Genomic DNA, 23,513 nt, shown 5'->3' with positions numbered 1-23,513 from the left:
AGGGTCAGGACTCACCCCCGAGCCCTCCCTCCTAACAGCTGGCTGGCCACTGACATTACCGAATGGGCATCTTGTGGAGACCAGAGACAGCTGGTGAAATGGCTTTGCAGAATTTGAAGGTACCAGGAGCTGAGCAGCATTGCCAACAGAACTCTTGGTGATGATGGTAATATCTGATAAAGTAGCCACAAGCCACACATGATTAGCAAGCCCTTGAAGCATGGCCTGTGTGGCTGAGGAACTGAATTTTTCCACATTATTTCATTTTAATGTATAGTTAACCTCACAGGGCTAACAGCCATCATATTGGACAAGCAGCTCTAGAGTGTCTCCTCATCAGATGGCATCCTTCGCCACGCCCTGTTACTCCTTTCCGAAGGCAGAGACCACACTTCGTAAAGTCATGTGCCAGATTATTACAGGGTGGCAGGAATATGGAGAAGAATGGGAAAAACATAATTAATGTAATGTATGGGCTACACTTAACAGCAATACTGTAATATTCTTGCATCAATGCCAAAGATGCACTATGTTAATAAAAGGGGGTGGGAAAAATATACCAAATATATGCTATGGCATATATATATCTGTGGTCATAGCGGAACAGTCTAATGATATTATCTCAATCCATAACAAATGTTCCACAACTGTGTGCTGTGTTGGTGCAGAAGTGTTGTACAGGAATTCCACACATGTGCAGGATTGCTTTTTAAGTTCACAACTTCCATAATAAAAACATATTTAAAAAGAAAAAGTTATGTGCCAGGGGAGCAGGTGTAGCTGCTTCCCATGTACAAGGTCCTGGGTTCAATCCCTGGTACCTCCTAAAAAAAAAAAAATTCCAATCATCCTGCCATTAATTAGAGAATGCTGAATAAATACCCACTGACTTCATCCAGGAGAAAACACCTTCCTCTTCTCCCACGTTCCCCCAGAGAGCTAGGTTCCTGTCGGCCCACTTCCTTTGCCCCTAAGGAAAGCAGAACAGGCCAGAACCAGGAGGCCTCGCAGTGCCCCTAACCTAACCTGCTGGAGGACTCCCTCTGTTCCCCCAGAGAGCTCCAGGTCCACCTCCAGGACCCGTGGGCAGCACTCCAAGGTCAGGCGTCCCTGGACCTTAGCCAGCCCCAGGGCCATTTCCAAGACCCCAGACCCACTACCCCAGGCAGCCAGTGCTTGAGGAATGGGGCTCCCCACAACCCTGAGCCAAAACCAGCCCTTGGGAAAGCAGCAGAGGCTGCCTCGCAGAGCTGGGAAGGGGGCTGCTCCCTGGTCTGTGCCCCCAAAACTTTGCTGTCCACACTACCCTGACCCAAGAGAGGACTTCTTTTTCCTTTTTAAAACCTGGATGTCAAGTGCACAGAATCCAGGTAATTATCATCCTTGGTCCAAGACACATTCACTGTCACAGCCCACTTTTATTTATTTTTAATAATGTAATAAGCACCTAGAAACCGACCACCCAAAACAATCATCTACACCTAACATCGTTCCCATCTACCCAGGATAAACATCACCCTGAACCCTGTGTTTATTCCTTTAGTTTCCTTTTTCTACAGTTTTAAGTCATCTATATGTACTCCAAAACTGTATTTTTATTTTATAAAAAGGGATCATAAGGGGTATGTGTATATATGCACTGAATGGCACATGGCTCTTAACTATACTAAACTGCTCCAGCCACCCCCATGGCCCAGTCCCACCACCCCTGTCATGCAGGCGTGTTTCGGGGCCTCTCTTCCTTCCACTGGCTGGTATATGTATCCCTGCACCACCCGCGGTCTCGCTGTAGTTCATATGTTCTGAGTGCTGTGTACCCTTCTGCATAGTCCTATTCTGTGAACACAGCACAGTGCGTTCACCCACTCTCCACGAGTGGGCACTGCAGTTGCTGCAAGGTCTTGAAGCACACTGCGCAGCCGTGCATATGTCCTGGACGTGTCTCCCGGTAGGCATGAGCAAATGTCTGTCTCTCATCTGTCCCTTGGAGAGGATTTGCCCTACAGATGAGAGAGGAATGATAGGCTTTGGGAGATAATGCCAAAGTGTTCTCCCACGTGATTATATCCACACGTACGTCCCCAGCAGGGAATGAGAGTTGGTGTGGAGCCAGATTCCCTGCACTGCTCATGGTGATGCCCCAAAAAGATGTGTCCATGTCCTAACCCTTGGAATCTGTAAAGGTAACCCTATTTGGAAAAAGGGTCTTTTCAGATGTAAGTGAGGATCTCGAGATGATTTTGAATGGCCCTAAATCCAATGACTCGTGTCCTCCTAAGAGACAGACTGAGCCCCAGGAAGAAGGCAACGCGAAGACAAAGGCAGAGCCTGGAGGGATGTGCCTACACCAAGGACTGCCAAGGAGGCAGGCAGGGAACGGAGTCTCCTTCACAACCGCCAAAAGAAACCCACCCCGCCGACACCCTGATTTCAGACTTCCGGCCTCCAGAACTGTGAGGGTACTTTCTGTTTTAAGCCACTGAGGCTTGGAAACCAACAGCAGCCATGGAAACCAACACACTCAGTGTTGCCAAAGTTTTGATTTGTTTTTGTTTTTTTTTACCAAATGGGTATATCATGTTTATTGAACTCATGGGTTTCTCCTTCTGTGCAATACCTTTTTTTGTTGGGTTTTTGTTTTTCTCTTTTCTTAAAATTTTATTTGTACAATGCCTTTTTTTCTTTTGAAGATTTAATTTCTCCGCACCACCCCCGTTCTCCCCATTGTCTGCTCACTGTGTCTATTTGCTGTGTGTTCTTTTTTGTCTGTTAGTATTCTTATTAGGCAGCTCTGGGAACCAATCCTGGAACCTTCCAGAGTGGCAGAGAAGCAATTACTCTCTTGCGCCACCTCAACTCCCTGTTCTGCTACGTCTTCTTATTGTCTCTCCTCTGTTGCGTCATCTTGCTGGCACCAGCTCTTTGCACTGGCCAGTCTCCTGTGTAGGGCGGCTTTCCTGTACTGGGTGGCTTTCCTGCACTGGGCAGCATTCCCACGTGGGCTGGCACTCCACGTGGGCCAGCTCAGTGCGTGGGCCAGCTTGCCCTCACCAGGAGGCCTTGGGCATCAAACCCTGGACCTCCTATACGATGGACAGGAGATCAATTGGTTGAGCCACATTCATTTCCCGGTACAATGCCTTTAATTATTTTTTTTAAGATGTATTATTTTTGTAATTTATCTCTCCCCATCCCGCCCCTCCCCCTTTCAGTTTTCTGCTCTCTGTGTCTGCCCATACCCCTGTCAGCAGCACCCGGAATCCATGTCTCCCCCTGCTGCACCATCCTGCTGTATCAGTTCTCCGTATGTGCAGCGCCACTCCTGGGCAGGCTACAATTTTTCTGTGCTGGGTGGCTTTCCTTACGGAGCACACTCCTTGCACGTGGGGCTCCCCTACGTGGGGGACATCCCCACATGGCACGGCGCTCCTTGCGCACATCAGCACTGTGCGTGGGTCAGCTCATCACACGGGTCAGGAGGCCTGGGCTTGAACCCTGGACCTCCCAGGCGGACAACCCATCCATTGCGCCAAATTCTCTTCCCTGCGATGCCTTTTAATGCCTCTTGTCCATTTTTCTTTTGGGCTGTTGGTCTTCATGATGTGTAGCTCTTTACATATTCCTGATAGCAATTCCTTTGATTATATTACACAGATCTTTTCCTAGGAGGCAATCTGTCTCTTCACTTTCTTTAAGGTATCTTTTGCTACACAAAAATGTTCATTTTTAATGAAGTCAAATATATCTTTTATAGCCAATGCTTTTTTGCCTTAAGAACTCTGTCCCTGCCCCAAGTTCTAAAACATATTTACCTACTATATTTCTTACTAAAAGTTTTATAGTTTGTTTTTGATATCCAGGCCCTTAATCCATGGGAATCCAATCTCACCTTTTTCATATGGATTACCATGCTCTCCAGCTTCACTTACTAGCCCGTCTCCACCGACAGACAAGATCCCGCCATTGCACGCTCAGTTTGCACACACGGCTGGGTCTGCTCTGACCTCTCTGGCCTCTTCCACTGATCCCATTCTAGAGCAGAGCCTCCCAGGGCGTAAAGGATAAGAGTGGCTCGTGGTTAATTTGAAAACCACGGAAAACATCCATGAGAAGATGACCCTCAGCACTGGACGACCACAGCTTCATGACGAGTCTCAGCATCTGGCAGGCCACGTCTCCCCTTCCGGGCTTCCTCAGAAGCGGGTATTCTTGGACCTTGACTCTCCGTCTACATTTCAGAATCATCTTATCAAATTTCATGAAAAAAAACCTGCTGATATTTGACCAGAACTGCACTGAATCTATACATACATCTCTTTGGGGAAGAACTGACATCTTTACATATTAGGCCTTCCTCTCCATGGGTAAGTTTATTCCCTCTTTATTTAGGTCTTCTGTACTGTGACTTCATTAATAACAGTGCTCTCTGCTTCTCCAAGCTTTGACATGGCTTCTGAGCAGAGCTGGGCAAAGACTTCCAGAAGTATTCCTCCAGCCGGAAGGCCCTCCAGCTAGGCCCAGCAGGGAACTCAGCCTCTGGAAAACAAACCTTCTCGAGGAAGCAGAGCGGACCTGCCAGACTGTTTTGCTACCCTTCCTGTTGGCAATAGCTTCAGAAACTTGGCTTAAAAGACTCCTACACGCGCTCGGCACATGCCAGGCTGGGAAGGAGCTGAACTGGGAGGTTCGCCAGTTCCAGCTATGCCAACCAGCCAGAGCAGGTGCGTAGTTTTAGGAGCAACCACACGATGCACAAAGCACTGGGAGTCAGCGCTGAACAAGCCCCCAACACTCAATTTAGGAAGAGCTCGGGAGAAGGCAGCAGAAAGGTGGCTTAAAGAGAACCCGTTACAATATTCTGAGGACAAAATGCAGAGCAATTACTCCCTCCTGGGAAACCAGAGGGAAGGGCCATCTGGGCTGCGCCTTGAGACACGTGGGTGTTTGACTTCCCACAGCTGGGCCTGCACGAAGGAACGAATCTGAGAAGTGACATGGTTTCAGGGGACGGTAAGCCCAAAGAAGAAATGCTTGAGCCAATCCCATTCCGAAATAGAGCCTTCTAGGCCGTAAAGATAAATGTGGGTGGTGGTTAATCTGAAAACCATGGAAAGAGCCAAGGGAGGAAGGCTGGTCGGGAGCAATTTCACCCGCACCAACAAACTCCTTTCCCTGCTGTGCTCTTCCCCTCCCTCTCCAGGCCTCTGTCTCTCCCTCCCCACCTTCCATAGGTCAGAACCTGCCTGCAGGAGGCCGTGGGGCCTGGGTGGTACCTTCCCAGGCACCAGGCTGCCTGACCTCAGCCCGGGGTGGGCCCCAGGGCCAGGCTGACTCGGTAGCCAGAGCAATCAGACCAGCAAACAAAGCACCCTGGACAGCTGGCCCTGGCAGCACCGCGGGCTCCCATAAGGGGGAACGTGGTTCGTTCTTTTTCCCTCTGCACAGAATCCCACGTCTGAACTGATTCTGTGCCCCTAAACTCAGGCTGGAAGGCAGAGGCTGCAGTGGGACCACAGGTGTCAGTGTCCGGCCTGTGCAGGGCCTTAGAGAACATGATCACCCCACTCCAAGGCTCGGGACCCCGAAGAGCTCAAAGGGGAAACAAAGAAAGAAGGAAGCATCAAACATTGGAAGGAGCACTGAGCTGGCACTTGGAGCCCTGGACCTGAATCCCAGCTCTGTCGTTACTTCCTGTAAGACCTTGGGCAAATCCTTTTCCCTCTCTGGGACTCAGTTTCCCTGTTCAAAGGGAGAGGCTTGGACATGAGGCATCGTCACTGCTCCAAGAGTCTGATGCCCAAACAGGCCCTCCTGGAATCCCAACGCACGAACAGACCGTGCCGGTCCAAAGTCTCCTCCTCTCAGCAAATGCATCGCTCGCCCCACACGCCACCCTCTTCCCCGGGTGCACGCTTGCTTTCCCACCTGGCCGAGGGACAGCCCACTTCTGCATGAGTCAGGCCTCAAAGGGACACACCAGCCTCGATCAAGGCACACGCCCCCAGCACTGCTTCCCACAGCAGCCATGGAAAGGAGGCCAAATGTTCCTGGAAGTAATAAAGCCAAAAGGGGCTACTCCCCATCCTCCAAAGTTCAACTCAAAGACCTCCTCTCCCAGGAAGCCTTCCTGGATCACCCCAGCTGAGTGCAATCTCTCTCCATGAAGCATCCATGAAACCACTGACTTGCTTTCAAAATTCTTTCACCAAACAAACGATCCACACCACCCCAAGTATCATCCCACAGCTTAGGGAGTCACTGCAATGAGAAACGTGCCTTTACAATGGAGAGAACTCCATTGTTCTCCCACTCCCAGCCTGGCAGGGCCCACCTGGCCTGTCTTCACGGGCCTCCGGTGTGGTGCCCTGGGCCTCCCACCACACTCCCCTCACCACACTCCCCCCCCCTGCCCCCCATGAAGCCCTCCAGCAGGACACGTGACCAAAGCCAAACTGGGAAGAAACAGTGAGGCAAATCCAGAAGCTGGAACGTTCTGCAACTAACTGGACTGGACTCTACAAAGAAATCAAAAGAAGGGGAGATAGTCTAGATTGAGGGAGATTAGAGAGACATTTAACCACCTAAAGGGAAGCAGATGCGGTTCAAGCAATTGGGCTCTCATCTACCAAATGGGAGGTCCAGGGTTCAATTCCCAGGGCCTCCTGGTAAAGGCAAGGTGGCCCGTGCAGTGAGCTGGCCCAAGCAGAGAGCTGGCGCAGCAAGACGACGCAACAAGAAAAGACACGGAGGAGAGACAATAAGAGACGCAGCAGACCAGGGAGCCGAGGTGGCACAAGAGATTGAGTGCCTCTCTCCCACTCCAGAAGGTCCCAGGATTGTTACCCAGTGCCACCTAAAGAGAAGACAAGCGGACACAGAAGAACACACAGTGAATGGACACAGAGAACAGACAATGGGGTGGTGTGTGTGTGTGTGTGTGTGTGTGTGTGTAATAAAAAAATAAATCTTTAAAAAAAACCCAGAAACCTGCCTAAAGAATGTGTGAACCCTGAGTGCATCAGGGGTTGGGTGAAACATCAGCCACAAAGGACATTTTGGGGAACAACTGGGGAAATTTGAATAGGGACTGGGTATTGAATGATGTTATTTAATGGTGACTCCTAAAATATGGACAGTGGGGGTGCTGTGCGGGGAGTGCCCTTCAGTCGAGCTGAATGCTGGCATACGTAGGGGTGAAGTGTCATGATGATGGCAGCTTCCTTGCAGCTGGTTTGGCAAAAGGAAAGTGGTTATTTAGAGAGAGAAATAGAGCAAGTGAGCGAGAGAGATGGTTAAGTCAGGATGTTAAGAATTGGTAACTCAAAAGCAGGAAGGTTTTCTTTGAACTCTTCTTTCAACTTTTCTGGGAGTTGGAAATCTAAAAAAAAAAAAAAATTAAGTTCATTTTCCCCGTCACAGTTAGACATAGGAATTACTGATGGGGGCTTCTCCAGCAACATGTTAGCGCTCTGTGTCTGGCATGAGAGAAGAGGCCTCTCCCAGCTGCCCCCACTCCTGCCTTCAGAACCAAGGAGCCAAGAGTGGCTGCCCCCCGGGAGACAGCCGGCCTGTCCTGAAGCCTCCAGGCCAGGCGACACCAGGGCACGTGGGTCCCCCCAGGCAGACAGCGGTCCTGCGGCTCTTTAGAAGGTCTCCCCACAGGGCCAGGCCCAGGGGAGCCCCTAGTGCCTGGGCGGGGAGGAACTCGGGGAGTCTCAGGTGGGGTCCCATGCATGGGATACTGGATCCTGGTCTTTTTGGTGTGTTTTTTTTTTAAGTGCTAGGAGATTTCTGGGGACAACTAGAGTAGTTATACATGCACGTCTTATTAGAAACAAAGGAATTATCATTAAATTTTCTTAGGTATGATAACAGCATTGTGGTTATCTCTGAGAACTTCTTTTTTTTTTTATGACATGCCTCCTGGGATATTTGGGGTGACCCTTCACGATGTCCACAACTTCCTCCGCTGTGGCCACACGTTAAAATGCTTGAATCCGGGTAGTGGTCGTACGGGTGTTCTTTGTATCGTTCTTCCAGCTTCTCTGCACGTTTGAAATGTTTAGCAATAAAAAGCTGAGAAAATGAGACCCCAGTTCTGGACTTTCCAAGAGGCGGTCTACGCACAGGTCTGAGTCTTCCTTCCCAGCCAGACTCTCCTGCGGCAGGGAGGTCTCGGTGCCTGCAGCCGGGGGCCGGCTCAGCGCGGCCTGGGGCAGTGGCCTCCTCTGGCCTGGACTTAATGCCCCAAACAGATGTTCCACTAACTGCTGATGGGGCTAAATATAGACTGTAACGGGAACCTACCCATTATGCAGCCAGCCCAGCCTGCTAGGAAACAGGCCTCCGAGGGCTGGAGGACGTGCTCCCCGGCCTGCCTGACCCAGCCGGCCCTCTCAAAGTCCCCTCCTCCTCTACACTTAGAAAATCAGGAAAAGAAAAGATGCGCACGACAAACCCACATGAAAGCAAAACCCCAGCACCGACGCCAGCTGGGAGCGGAGGTGAAGGTGGCTGCGGAAGAGCCACTGGGGCGCTGGGGTGGGCCCAGGAGGGGCAGGCCCGGGGCCTGGAGAGACCACGCTCTCACTGAGGAGCTGTGTGCCTTTGGGCAGATCTTCCCACTCTTGAGGGCTGCCTGCCTCTGCATGCCATCTGCCCAGGGGTTGCTGAGAGAATCCATGAGACCACAGAACTGCTTTGTAAACTGTAAGGCGCTGGACCACGTCCTGAGAATTCCCATCCTTTCTTTAAAAGTCAACAAATATGCCCGACCAGGAAGTGCCACGATATCAAAGGTCCCAGAACTCGGGGGCTGGGAGGTGCCACCAAGAACGCACAGCATTTCCCACTACGACTGACTTGATATTTTCCTTCAAACGACTTACTTTTCTTACTACAATAAATATGGCACCAACCTAATCTAATTGACATCTATGAAATGACAGATTTGAGGCACTATTTTCTTATTCACACACCCGTAATATGCATTAGCCTTTTTTAACATCCTGGGTGAACCACCTAGAGCCATCGCAAACTCCACCAGGAACAGCAGATGGGCACTGCGCTGGCCCCACCTTCCCCCTCCACAGCGGAGCATCTGAGGCCCAGAGAGGCCGCCACCCCCAGCGAGGGGTCAGCAGCTGCCACCCAGCCTCTCCACTCCCAGGCCAGTCCTGTCTCCACCCCAAGCTGCCCACCCTCATCAGGAACAAGAGGGAAGTTCTCATGCCCTGGTCTATCCTCTCCAAAAAAAGAAAAATGAAAAACCTATTTTGAAGGACAGTGATGCCGGCACCAGTCCTGCCTTCCTGCAGCTCCAGGGAGCACAATGGGGGCTCGAGCTTCGGCACCTCGTCCCACTTGCACTCTGCCCCCTTCTTTCCCACCTCCCCGGGGGAGCCCACAGCCCCTGCTGCAGGGGGCCAGGCCCCACTCCTGGGAAGATGCTCCCAGAGAATCCAAGGCCCTGGATTGCCTCTGAAATGTTTGACACGTGACTGAGTGACCAAACCCGTCTACAGATCACCCAAGCCAAAGACTCTAAAAAGGGAAAAGTTCTTTAAAAGAACACCTGGTGGAAGTGGCAAAAATCCGTTGTATATATGTTACCACAATTTTATTTCTAATGGGCAAAGGCAAAAGAGTGAAAAGACAACCTAATGAATGGGAGAAAATAGTTGCAAACCATATATCACATAAGGGTTTAAATAGCCACAATATATAAAGAACTGCTACAGCCCAACAACAAAAAGACAAACCTAATTTTAAAATGGGCAAAGGAAAAAGTTGGAATCAACCCAAATGCCCATCAACAGATGAGTGGATCAATAAAATGTGGTATATACACACAATGGAATACTACTCGGCTGTAAGAACAAACACACTACAAACACATGTGATAACATGGATGAATCTTGAGAACCTTATGTTGAGTGAAGCAACCCAGACATTGAAGGACAAATACTACATGACCTCAATGATATGAAATAAACAAGCTGCCCTAGATAGCAAGAGACTGAACGATAGGCTTACAGGAAATCGGAGGGTGGAGGAAGGATATGAGCCGATGTCTGCAGGGGGGGAATTTAAGACGAGATGGTGGTAAGTATGAACACAAAGAAGAGATAAAATGGGGGCAAGGGGTTGCCTTTGGTTGGGGCTTTAAGGGTTTGAGGGTGGCTGGGGAGGGATGGTTGGGTAACGTTGCCCAAAAGTGGGGGGAGGGAGGGGGAGCATACGAACACAGGAGAGGGTCAGGAGGTGGTGGAGAGTAAAATGCCGAGAAAATCATATCAAAATATAATAAAGAGGGTTACCTGTTTAGAATGCTCGGAGGGGAGGGTCTGATGCAGGACGGGCTCCTGGGGAATGCCTAAATGCTCATTCTGCCAGAGTGGGTGACACCATGGGGTAAAATCCCAAGTAGTGAGAGTGGGGGTGGACCCACATCCTGGGGAGGACTAATGCCACCAAATAGAGGGAACTGTATCCCTCGAGAGAAAGGGTGGCTCCCAGGGCATTGGGGCAGTTGAGCAAGTTAGGCCCTGAACACTATTCCATCTATTTCTGGAAGTGGCTCCTCAGGAAACGAAGGTTGGCTGTCACTGTGGGCACCAAGGTGGAAGGGAAAATGGACGTTAAATGTGTGGAACCAAAGTAAAAGGGGGGCAAGAGAGGAGTTTTTTGAGAGTACACAAGGATGGATATAAAACATGTAATATTACACCATAACATATAGGAGATGACAGACTGATAATGTAAACCATAATGTAAAACATAGGATAACTAAAAATGTAAAGAACTGTGTATCCTAAAGTATGCACCATAATGTAAGCACAGATATTACCTTGTTAGAAAGCTAATATCTCAGACTCTGTACATCACCTTAAGTAAATATGATGTGAAAAGGGTGTAAGAGTATCGCTGTGGAAGGAAAAAGGTTTTGTGGTGGATGTATGGGAGTGCTGTATATTATATATATGCATTGCTGTGGTCTAGGACTCCTGTGAAGAAATGCTGAATAATTGGGGGGGGGGGGGAAAAAAAAAAAAAAGGATAGGATGTGGAATTTTTTCAAGTCAACATTCTTTATCTAAGTTCTTTATCTAACTTTATCCAAGTTCTTTATCCATCCTTTAAACCCATCGCTATATACCATTCCCTAGTAAGGGACCATGACATTATATTGGGCTTCAAATTTCGGGGAGTTCTGGACCACAGAGTGTTTCAACAATGGCAATGGAGGGATACTGGTATGGGATACCAATGACAGGTGATATATGGCTGACAGGGAGCTGTACAGAACATATGTCCAGGGGGCATGGTAATGATTGGATATACTCATAATGGCAACAATTAAAAACCACAGCAGGGGGGGTACTGGGTTCCTGGCCAGTGGTGCTCTGCCGCGGTCCCTAGGGGAGCAGCGACAGTCTCCCAGGTACAGCGGCGGGGACCTGGAGGGAGTGAGGGTTCAACAGTGAGCCCCTGATGCTAATGACTATGCTTGTGAGCTGATAAACCTAAAATAAGAACAAGGCCTAGAGCAACATTGTGCCTGGGAATTTCCTCCTGTCAGCCTTCATGTTACTCAAATGTGGCCAGTCTCGAAGCCAAACTCAGCATGTAAATGCAATGCCTTCCCTCCAGCGTGGGACATGACACCCGGGGAGGAGCCTCCCTGGCAACGAGGGACCACTATCAAATACCAACTGATGATGCAACTGGAAAAGGACCTTATACGGAAGGTTCAATGCGGATCAGCAGAATATCCATGTCTACATAAAATAACATGACTTTAAAATGCTGTTTGACCTAAAGTAAGGGGGAAATGGAAAGGAGAAATGAGTTTATATGGCTACGAGTTTCTAAAAAAGAGTCTGGAGGCTGGCAGAAGGATTGCCCTCATGCAGAACTGAGCAGAGTCAGAGAGACAGATAAAGCAGATACAACCCCCAGATATTGGTTCCTTTGAAGGAGTTATGGCCATGGCCGATGGGGTTAACTACCAGGGCAGATGGCCCCTCTTTGGAAATGGTGTTTATGTGTGATGAATCTGGACTCAGATGGGATCTCCCTTCATAAGACTTTCATGCTAATGTGCTGGAGGTGCAGTTAACGTTGGGATTTAAGATATATTTAGGGGATTTGAATCTCTGGACTGACAATGTGATAGCCAGGTCCTGAACCTCAACAGACTCCAGCACCTACAATCTGATTTATTGGACTTACCACACTCAGCTAAGATGGAGTTGAAGAAGGACAATCACCACACCATGGAGCCTAGAGTGATTACAACTGAAAATGGGAGGATTGCATCCAGCATCCATGTGGAATTTGAGCCTCCTCTTGACATAGAGGTGCAATGGACACAACCAATCCAATGTCCACATAGAAGAGGTGGTATTGGATTGAGAAAAGTGGACATGGTGGATGATGGGTATGGGGAAAGGCAGGAAGAGATGAGAGGTGGAGGTGTCTTTGGGACATGGAGCTGCCCTGGATGGTGCTTCAGAGGCAATCACCGGACATTGTAAATCCTCACAGGGCCCACTGGATGGAATGGAGGAGAGTATGGGCCATGATGTGGACCATTGACTATGAGGTGCAGAGGTGCCCAAAGATGTACTTACCAAATCCAATGGATGTGTCATGATGATGGGAACGAGTGTTGTTGGGGGGGGAAAGGGGGGGTGGGGGAGCGGGGTTGAATGGGACCTCACATATATATTTTTGATGTAATATTATTACAAAGTCAATAAAAAAAAAAAAGTCAAAAAATAAAATAAAATAAAATGGGCAAAGGACTTGAATAGACATGTCTGCAAAGACGACATACAAATGGCCAAGTAGCACATGAAAAGATATTATCATTAGCCCTTAGGAAAATGCAAATCAAAACACACAATGAGCTATCACTCCACACCTACTAGGGTGGCAATTTTTTGTTAAGATTTATTTTATTTACTTATCCACCCCTCCTCATTGTTTGTGGTCACTCTGCTCTCTGTGTCCATTTGCAGTGTGCTCTCCGTGTCTGCTCATCTTCTCTTTAGGAGGCACAGGGAACCGAACCTGGGATCTCTCATGTGAGAGAGAGGCCCTCAGTCACCTGAGCCAGCTCAGCGTCCTGGTTTGTTGTGTCTCTCATTGCCTTTCCTCTTTGTCTCTTTGTTGAGTGATCTTGCTGTGCCTGCTCACCGTGCCTGCCGGCTGCACCAGCTTGCCTTTTCCAGGAGGAACTAGCAACCGAACCCGGAACCTTCCATGTGGTAGGCGGGAACTCAATCGCTTGAGCCACATCAGCTTCCCTAGGGTGGCAATTATTAAAAAACAAAACCACATATACACAAAGACAACTGGGGTAGGAAGGAAGTCAGCAAGTCTGTCAAAAGAGGGCAAGCAAGACCTTGCACTTACTAGCAGGTTACCTAACCTCTCTGAGCCTCTGTTTCTTCAGTCTAAATGGGGATAGTAATAGTGCCTAATTCTTGGTTGCTGGAGGATGTCTAGAAAACATCTCAACCCAGCGCCTGGCATATAGGAAGCCCTCGATGTTAGCTTAAAAAGGACAAACTAGGAGGATGCTGAAGGTTCAAGCAGACGATGGGTGGCAGGAGTGCGGGGGGATTTCCTGACTGTTAAGGGGACTGCTTCATTCCAATTGAGGCCAGCATCAGCGAAGACACAGTGAGAAGGAAGACAGAAGCCGACCAAAACCAGGCCCACTCCTGCCTCTGCGCCCAGGGGCCCCTGAACAACGCGGGCCCTCATTTTGCTTCTGCTCCGAGCATGAGCCTTTCTACCACGGGACGGGCAGAGGCAGGGAGGAAGGAGTTGAGTGGCCCCTGCCACGCTTCTGGGCGCTGGGCTCCTCCTGCACCAGGGGCCCAGAGCGTAGCTCCCGGCTGCTAAGTGTCCCCACCGCAGGCTCCTGGGAGCAGTCCACCAGGCCAGCCCAGCAGCTCCCGCCAGATCACAGACTGCCTGCAGCCGCCCGGAGCAGGCCGCTGGGCCCTGCGAGTGCGCAGCCCCGCCCAGCGCCAGGTGAACAGCAGTCCCCGGGGCAGAGGCCGGGGGAGGCTGAGCCGGAACCCAGCCAGCGCGAGCACGGGGGTTCCCGCTGCCTGCCCTGCAGGGGACACGCTTCCCTCTGTCAGCAAGGGCCAGTCGGTCAGTAAAATCAGAGCTCAGGCCTCCATCCCCAGGGGCAGCGGCAGCCTGACCCCACCTGGGGAGGACGCCCCTGGGGCGCAGTCACTGAGGAGTGCCCCGCCCCTTTGCGGCTGCAGAACCAGAGGACTGGCGGTGGGATCAGGGTTTCCGTTTCCTCCTCTCTGAAAGGAAGGGCAGCACCAGATGCCCCCCACAGCTCATCTCGACGTCCAGGCCACGTCCAAACCACCCCACGTGGCAGGGAAGGGAATCCCAGATATCTCATGGCCTCCCTTGGCAAGCAGTTCCAATTTAACTACTTTCAGAGCCAGGAAGTCCTTCCTGAGAGCTAACTGGCATTCCCGTCCCTTACTCGAATTATCATTTTAACCTCTTTCCATGAAGGCTTTTTTTGCAGAGGGAAAATCCCCAAGATCTGCTGGCCTCCTTCCTACCGTGGTTGTCTGTTTTTAATCATTGCCATCCCAGGGAAGTAGATGTGGCTAAAGCAATTGACTTGGCGAGCTCTGATCTCTGCAGTCCGGGGGATCGGGGAGGGCAGGGCTGTGGGCCCTGAGGCCTCAGCCCTGCGAGGTGTGATCTTCCCCTGGCCCCAGTCCTGCTCAGCAGGCTCTCCCCTCCTAGTCTTCAGCACAGCTCCCAGAAGAAAAAGGGATTTTAGGGCCCAGCTCAACTGGGCCCCTTCCTAGAGTGGCAACCTGATGAAGCAGAAAGAACAGTTGGTCTGAGTCAGAAGCCACGAGTTCAAGTGCCCATCCTTCCACCAGCTGGCCACTAGCTAGCACAGGACCCCCAAGCAAGTGCATCTCCCCGTCTGGCCTCTGTTTCTCCATCTGGAACTGGAGCAGGACCACCCCACTGTGGCTTCCCTACCAGGATCAGAACTGCAGGTCACATCCAGCTTTCCAACGTCAGTAGTTCTCCAAACTGAGATACAATTAAGAGGGAATAAGGTCACGCACCAATCTTCAGGTTTGGGAATCCCTGACTCAAAAGGCTCAAGTCTGATTCTGTAGAAGCCTCTTTGAGTTACAAACTTAACTGCAGAGAGGTGTTGCTTTTAGAGCAGATAAAGGAATGTTGTAAAGAAAACCTAGCAGGAAGCATAAAATTCTAGGTCTCAGGGAATTCGTCCATGGAGCCCCTGCAGGAGAAGCGCTGCCTCCCGTGCAGCCCCCCACATCTGAGCCTGGTGAGCTCACACATCGCCAGCCCTGCCTCGCCCCGACTGAGCCCCACCGCTCCCCTTTCCTGGGCCCGCTTGCAGCCAGCCTCTCCCATCCATGGCCCAGGGAGACTGGCCAGGTGGTCAGGGAGGTCAGAAAAAAACCCAGCACCCTCCTCAGGATTCAGCTCCAGAGGAGGTCGACGTGGAGGCAGGGCGGGTCCTGTCCCAGCACCTTCATTTAGGAGGGCCGTGGGCTATGGTTTCAACTCCAGCCCCCCAGGAGAGTTACCTGGGAAGCTTAGAAACTACAGGTGCCCGGGTTCCACCTAGACCAGTGGAGTCAGAACGTCTGTGACGAGGTCTGGACGTGGGTGCTTTGGAAAATCTCCCAGGTAGGAAGGCTCTCACCGTGGTTGAACCCCAGTGACCTCGAAGGCCCTGTCTTCTGATTCCAGGAAATGCCCCAGTCATCCAGAATCTGGCTCCAGCCCCAGAAGCCGGCACCCCACCCCACCCAGAGGACTCTGCCCCAATCTGCCGTGGGGAGGGGCGGGGCGGGCCTCAGGCCCCTGCCAACCACCCTGTGCTCATGCCTGCGGCCCAGCGCCCCAGCGCCTGGCACGGCCCCGGGCACCCAGTGAGTGCGCGGGAACTGGCCACCTGACCCCAGGCACCTCCACGGTCCCCGCCCCCCCACCCCCACCCCCACCCGCTCTGCAATACAGCAGAGAGACTGTGGCGGCCAGCTGTGGGGACAGGAGGCTGTGTGACCTGCCCAAGGCCACGGGCAGCATCCTGGGAGGGGCTTGCCAGTGCGCCTGGGAACTGGTGGTTCCTGCTGTCGCAGGCCGGAAGGAGACGGGCTCTGGGCAGGGAAAAACAAGCTCTAACAGGGCCAAGGCTGTTTTCTTTCTGACTTCCGGGCAAATATTTTACTGCCCATCAGGCCAAGATGCAAATGCCTCCCTTGGTCAGAAAGCCCATTTAGGAAAAGTTAAATAAAACAAAACAGGCATTGTGCCGGCTCTCCTCTGTGAAACAGTCTTATGCCAGAGATGTGCCTGTTACCTGCCCTCTGCGCTCAAACAAGCCACGCCCGCTCAGGGCCTCAGTCGCCTCCTCTGTAAACGGGACCAGAGTCCACGGCCTGCCCAGCGTCCAGGGATATCGAAAGGACCCAAGGAGGTGAAGACAGCAGGGCGAGGAGGGCAAGACCCACCGAGCACCCAGGCTCCTGCCCGGCGGCCCTGCCCTCTTCACACCTGCACAAATGCTGATCCCGTAACTACTCTGTGCAAGACACTGCTAAGAGGAGGAAACTGAGGCATAGGGGATGCATGACCCGCCCATGGTCATCTCCACTCCTCTCTCCCAGGCCTCCCACCCCCCCCTCCTCGAAGTCCTCCACACGCCACAGCCAGGCAGGCCGGCAGGAAAACACGCACCCCCTCGGACCGGCCGCCGCTGCTGTTGATTTCGGCTTCCGTCTCCCCATGGGCTGACGCTCTTGGCGGGTGAAGATGGCACCTTTGACTTCTGTCTCCCCCACCCCTTGGCCCTGGGGCTGAGCTTGGAGCTAAACAAATGCACCCGTGTTGACCGAGACCCATCCTGCATTTCCTGCCTGGGCAGATCCCCGCCCTGTCCTTATGGCGGGGTGGGGACAGCTCTCAGGACCCTGCAGGACGCCGCTTCGACAGCCCACTGGACCCGCGCGCCCGACCAAGGGAAGGGCCCAACCCCGGGTAGAGGCCACATCTACTCTCAAAGGGTCAGACCTCTTGGCCAAAGGGTAAGGTGACAACCACCTGCCCTGGACAGGTGGAGCCCCCCCCCCCCCAGAGAAACGTCGCCTCCTCTGACAAAACAAATTCCAGAGGTTCCAGTGGTATCTTACGGAGCGGAGCCCAGCCCAGCCCCTGGCCAGCTCCCCTCAGCTCTGCGAGGCTCCCCAGGTAAGAGCCTATACTCCCCGTGGGCTCCAGGCCCCCGGCGTGCTGGATGCCTTTGCCCTCTGGGGTGTCCATAGATGAAGAGGCTGGGGGCAGGTCATCTACCTGGGTCACACAGCAGAACCAGCACTTGGTCGGGGATCTCAGGTGGCACTGCCACCAGGTTCTGACTCACGTCCCCAGGCCCCTGACACCCTCTCCACCCCAGCCTGGTGCTCTGTAGGCTTCCCACTCTGCTACACCACGCTTGCCTGCCTCAGGGCCCTTGCACGTACCAGTCCTTTTCCTATGGTTGCTTCCTCCTCACCCTGTGGGCCTCAGCTAAAGCGTCAGCACCTCAGGAAGGCTTTCCTCGCCCACCCCATCTAAAGGAGGGCCTCTCCACCCCTCTCCACTTACTAACACAGTTTGGTTCTTCCTTAGCAGCTACCACAACTATGCTGTTTACTGGACTGCCTGTTTCCCCCAGGCTCAGCTAAGTCTGTCTTGTTCACAGTTGTTTCCAGGTACCTTGTCACAGGGCCTGGCATCTAGTAGGTATCAAATAACTAAGAACCAACCAACTCTGCTTTACAGAGAGACTGGTAGGTCAGGACCGGATGCTCCTGCCTTTCACAGATTCTCGCCCTTTCAACCCCATTCACATCCGAAAGCTCTCTCTGGCAAAGGTTTTCTTTACAGCTCCCTGTGCTCTGGGTTTGCGCAGAAGACATCTTCCCCCTGAGTGTGGAGCCAGCTGGTATGGAAATTTCTTTATCAGTCCCTTATCAGGTTCGCCCTGAGCCCCACCCCAGGTTAGCCTGTGAGTGGGAGAGAGGTAGAGAGGTGTGGGCAGGGAAGGCGGCAGGAGGCCAGATCTCTATTCCCGCCTCCCCAGGAACAAAACGACATTGCCATCCAGTCTAACAACTTGAATAATCCCTCCCTTAAAGGAAGGGAAGGGACCACGCACAGAAGCCTAGACCGAGAGAGAAGCGGCTCTCCCGGGGCCTTTGTAAAATGAGGGCGTGGGGAGGCTCCTCCTTCTCTGGCTTGGAAAGGCCGGGGCAGCTGAGGGGTGGGGAGACTCTTAGTGCCCGAGGCCCAGCCCGGGGCTTGCTGCACGCTGACCCCTTGGGCTGACCCACTCCACCTTGGGCTTGAGTTTTACCACTTCCTCTTTGAAACGCTCGCCTAATACAAGAGGAAAATAAGCCTGCCGGAAGAACCAAGCACAACAAAAGAATAAAGGAAACAAAAGGCATGTACATATACACACAAATAGATGGCCGGCTGGTTGTTCACCAACCCCAAACCCGGCGGCCTCTTCCGGAGGTAGAATCAATGGTGATTTTTACGGTCTTCACTGAACTTTCCTGAATTGCTTTAAAAAAAAAAAAAAAAACAACTATGTGAACTTATTATTTTCACAAAAACAATAAAGCTTTTTCAAAGGTAAAAAAAAAAAGTCCTGCGGGAGGCGAATCCACTTTCTTTCCCGCCTGCTTCACCCTGCGCTTCAGTGGGAGGCGGGGACCTGCTGCTTTTGGAAGAGGCTGCCCCCCACCCAGCCCTGACACCAGGGAGGGGTGGGGGTGGGGGGGGGCTGGTAAAGGCAATGGGGCCCCTACAACAAAACTGGAGTCAGGCAACGCGGGGCCTGTCTCGGGCGGCCACCAGCTTGCTGTGCAGTCTGGGGGAAGTCCCACCCTCTCTCCAGGCCTCCGCCTTCTCTGTAAACTGCAAAGTCTGCACTAAGGTGCCCTTAAGGGCTCTTCTCAGTCTATGACTCTTGAGCACCTAAAAGCATAGAGAGGAGGGTGGAAAAAGAACAGCAAACCCTCAGGTAGTTGACGCAGTGCTCTCCAGGTGCCAGGCACTGTCCTACATCCTTTCTAAACGTTATATCCATTTAATCTTCTCAGAAACTCTGAGGTAGGTACTGATGTCCCCCGTTTTACAAATAAGGTAACTGAGGCCAATGGCAGTTGTGATGGTTAAGCTCATGTGTCAACTTGGCTAGGTTATGGTGTCCAGTTGTTTGGTCAAGCCCAGTACTGGCCTGATTGTTACTGTGAGGAATTAAATTATCAGTCAGTTGACTGCATCTACGGCTGACTGCATCTACAATCAACAGAGGAGAATGCCTTCAGCAATGAGAGAAGTTTCATCCAATCATCTGAAGGCCTTAAAGGGACGACTTCAGCTCAGAAAGGATAATTTCAGTACTTCAGTCGGCCAGCTCCTCCTAGGGAGGAGTTCCCAGCTTGTGGCCTGTCCCATGGAATTCAGATTTGCCAGACTTGCCAGCCCCCACGATTGTGAGAGCCAGTTCCTATAAAAACCTCTTAATATTTATATACATACATAGATAGCTATATACACACACTTACATCCTGTTGGGTTGGGTTCTCTGGAGAACCCTAATATGGAAGTAAGCTGCCTAAATTGTACAAACTTTAAGTGCCAGTTAGGATTTGAACCCAGGCAGCCTGATCGAGAGCCCATTCACATCCAAAATTTCTCTTACGAAAAGGTTTTCTTTACAGCTCCCTGTGCTCTGGGTTTACCCAGAAGACATTTTCCCCCTGAGTGTAGAGCCAGTGTACTACACTACAGGGAAACAAAAAGAATCACAGCTCAAACCGTGATAACCAGGCCCATCCTTGGAGGAAAAAAAAGGCAAGGAAGAGCCACTATTGCTTCTGGCATTTACTACCATCCCCAGGTACTTTTCTTCCTGACACCCTTGCCCACACTGGAAACCCCACCCACTGCTGGTGCTTTCTAGAGAGCCAGTAGCTCAGTAGCTCAGTGACCAGCCCAGCCCACTCCACAGAGCCAGAGGCCTGGGCAGACCCGACCGCTGCTGGCCATACCCCCTGCTGGGTTCTGCCCAGCACCTCCACGTCGGGGCTCCACGCAGGGCGTGGGTTGGAGGCCGAATGCCACCACCAGGCAGCAGGCCGTCCCTGAGCGCCGGCTGTGTGCCCGGCCCCGAGCCCCACACTCAGAGGGGAGTTACCCTGCTGACCTCTGGAGCATGAGTGAGCTACCCCCTGACTGCTGGAGTATGAATGGGCTACCCCCCTGACCTCTGGGAGCCTGCCGTCCAGCAAGATCATGAAAGCTGATCTCTCGGATGCCCTGTAGTCAGTGCTAAAATTAGAGGTGTGTCCCCAGTGGGCTCAGGGCACATGTGTCAGGATGATTCACTCTGCGGGGTGGGAAGAGGAGGCCTGAAGGGTCTCCTTTATAACGGAGACTTCACCACGACACCCTGGAAGGAGCACGGGAATGGGGACCACTGAAACATGTCCTCTCTGGGAACAGGAGGGTCCCCAAGTATGGGACGGGGGATCATTTTAATAGATTTAAGGTTAGATTGACTCAGCAGCTGAGAAAAGTATTCCTTTAATTCCCTTCCAGTCCTTCTGATCGCATCGAGTGAATCTCTGGCTAGGCTGCCGGTTTCTAACACCTTGCGAACACTTGCCAGGCTGCCCTGTTAGCAAAGAGGGGGCAGGCCTCAAATGCACAGCCTTCAGCAGGCGTAGGATTCACATGAGGGATACTGGTCTCCCCCTGGCAGCAGTGATATGAAGCCACCTTTTAAAAAGAAGTTTAAGCTTAAAAAGTGAGTTAATGTAAAGAAATATATTAAATAAATAATATTACAATTAGCATCCCCTCTATGTAGGACAGTTTAGCGACATCTATCAAAATTCTAAAAGTACATCGAAAACCCAGTAAAGCTATTCTAGGTTACACTAGTGCTTACTCCTGGAGGAAGAGGTAGTGACTGGAGGAGGGCATGGGCAGAGGGGGCTCCTGGGGTCTGACGACTGTTCTGTGGTTGATCTGGGGGCTGATTCTATAGGTGTGGTCACTTGGTGGAAAGTCCTTAAGCTGAATGCGCTTAAGATAGGTGTATTATACATTCATATCCCTTTAACCTAGCACTTGCACTAGGTTAAATTACCCTACATACACATACATGTGCAAAATGACACATTCAGAGATATTCACTGCAATAACTAAAGCCTGGAAACAACCTAAGAGACTGATTGAATCTATGTCATCCATGCAGCCATCAAACAGATGAAGCAGCCACTGGCAAATCTCCAAACTTTACATGGCTTTAAATGTAAGTGAAAAATTAAGGGTCAGAATGATGTATAGTGTGCTACCTCTGAACATACACATATTTGTGCCGAATATGTCTCAGAAAAGTTGGACAGGAAGAAAGGGGTGAAGACTTGCCACTGTTGACCAGTTTTTTGTACTTTTTTACCATGTAACAAAATATTACAGAAGTTGCATGGCTAAGGTACAACTTATGGTCCCTTTCAGGCCTCAAGACTGAGACCAAAATGTTAGCACTCTGGGCTTAAAAAGCAAGTAACCCTTAGCTCTACTCCTCCTTCCAAGAGGTGGCACCAGAGATAATGGGCTTTCCTGTAAATGGTTTCCAATTAAGAGCAAACCAGGCTTGGGACAAATTACTTACTCAGTTTCCGCCCTGCAGTCAAACTCTGGCACCTGGAGCTGCCCTGGCTGAGTTCTTGGCATGAGTGGGAAGGTTTTTAAGCAGAAATCTTTCCAGGGATGAGAAGTCAGTGATTTGGTAAGGCCAGCACAGTTGGCTGGAGAAGATAGACTCCAAATTTTGAGTCTCGCCTCACCCCCAAGAAGCAAAGCAAGGGCTGCTGGGTGGTTCTTCGCTGGGGGTTGCAGAGGTGGGTGACAGAACAAGGCCTTAAGAACTCCAGTTCGGTTTATTGAACTGCATTGATTTCTTTCACCTGGCACTTTGCTAGCTCACAGGTCACTATCTCCCCATATCATTAAATCTAAAAACCACCCAGGGAGGTGGGGTAGACAAGTAGAAGTTATCCACTTTACGGATGAGAAAACGTGAGGGAGGGGTGAAGCCAGAAATGTGACAGCCCCCCTTCTGCCCCTTGGTCTTCCCCATCTTTTCACCTCCCTACCCACCAAACTTGGTCTTTCCTTTTTCAACTCTGACCTACAGAGAGGAGTGCCTGCGGCATGCAAAGAATTGCAAAATCACAACTAGGACCTTCGAGAGCATCTCAGTGGGTCTCAACCCTGGCTGCCCACTAGAATCACCTGAGGATCTTAAATAAACACCAGCGCCAGGGCCCTATCCCAGATGGACTGAAGCCAAATTCTCTGGAGGCAAGCCCGGGCATCCGGAGTTTTTAAACCCTCTCCAGTTGCTTCTGATGCATCTTTGGGGTGCGAATCACCGAATGAGAGTTCAAATCACCCCCATCCCAATCGCTCAAACAACCTTCTGCCTCCCTGGGCCTTTCACTAGGGGTCTTTCCCGCACCCTCTGGGTCCCCCCACGGAATGTTCATCACTTTGCTCATTACTTGGAGTCAGGGAACTGGACCAGGAGTGAGGTGCCTCCTTCTAGATGGGTGTCCCCGGGCAAGTCAGCTAGCAAGTCTGAAGCCTAAAACAGGGAAGCGACTTGCCTAAGATCTCAAAATGAGTCAGTAACAGAGCAGAACTAGAGCCAGGACTTCCTCCCCACCAGGTGAGGTCACACCCACCGAGGGGCCCCACGGAAAGCAGGCGCTGATGGCAGATCTACCAACTCCTGCTAGCAGAACAGGCAAGACAAGTGGGCTGAGGAGGAGGCGTGCGTGTGAGTGTGTATGACTGTGTGTATGTTGAGGGGCAAGTGTCAGCGACCTTGGCAGCCTAGGGTCACTGGGCAAGTCTGCCCTTGTGGCATATTGGAGGGGGCGGGGGGAGCTCTTCTAGAGTGGCCAGCCTCAAGCTGGCCAGTGGGAAGATGTCCCCACTTTTATGTGGTACTCAGCCAAACCTGACCTCCCTGTAAGGAAACCCAGTCTCTTGGGACAGCTTACCCCACGGACTTTGGGTTTCCAGCTTCCTGCTCACAACAACAATGGCTCGCACTTGAGCTCTTCGCCGACCCCTGTTCTAGGCACTGTACAGGCCAGGTCATTTGACCTCACAGCCATGCTAAGGGTCACTGTCCCCGTTTGACAGATGAGGAAACTATGGCATAGAGAGATGAAGTTACTCCCCCAAGATCACTCAGTTAGAAAATGCCACGGCAGGATTTGAATCCTGTTGCATGCTCTAACCACTACCTCCTGACTCTCAGCAAAACAGAGGAGGAGGCAAGGCTCAGTGGCAGTGACAATTGGTACTGAGCACCCTGGAGCGGCCGC

General features: G+C 51.5%; 1 protein-coding gene across 1 annotated transcript in view; it reads right to left on the bottom strand.

Annotated features, from left to right (window-relative positions):
* The window catches only part of TSPAN15 (tetraspanin 15), a 48,947-nt gene that overhangs the window by 24,707 nt on the left and 727 nt on the right, over nucleotides 1-23,513 (bottom strand). The gene's annotated exons all lie outside the window — the stretch shown is intronic.

This window comes from Dasypus novemcinctus, chromosome 6 (assembly GCF_030445035.2).
Source record: "Dasypus novemcinctus isolate mDasNov1 chromosome 6, mDasNov1.1.hap2, whole genome shotgun sequence".
NCBI lineage: Eukaryota > Metazoa > Chordata > Mammalia > Cingulata > Dasypodidae > Dasypus > Dasypus novemcinctus.
Note: the sequence above shows the minus strand (reverse complement) of the source record. Positions and strands in the feature narration are given on the sequence as shown.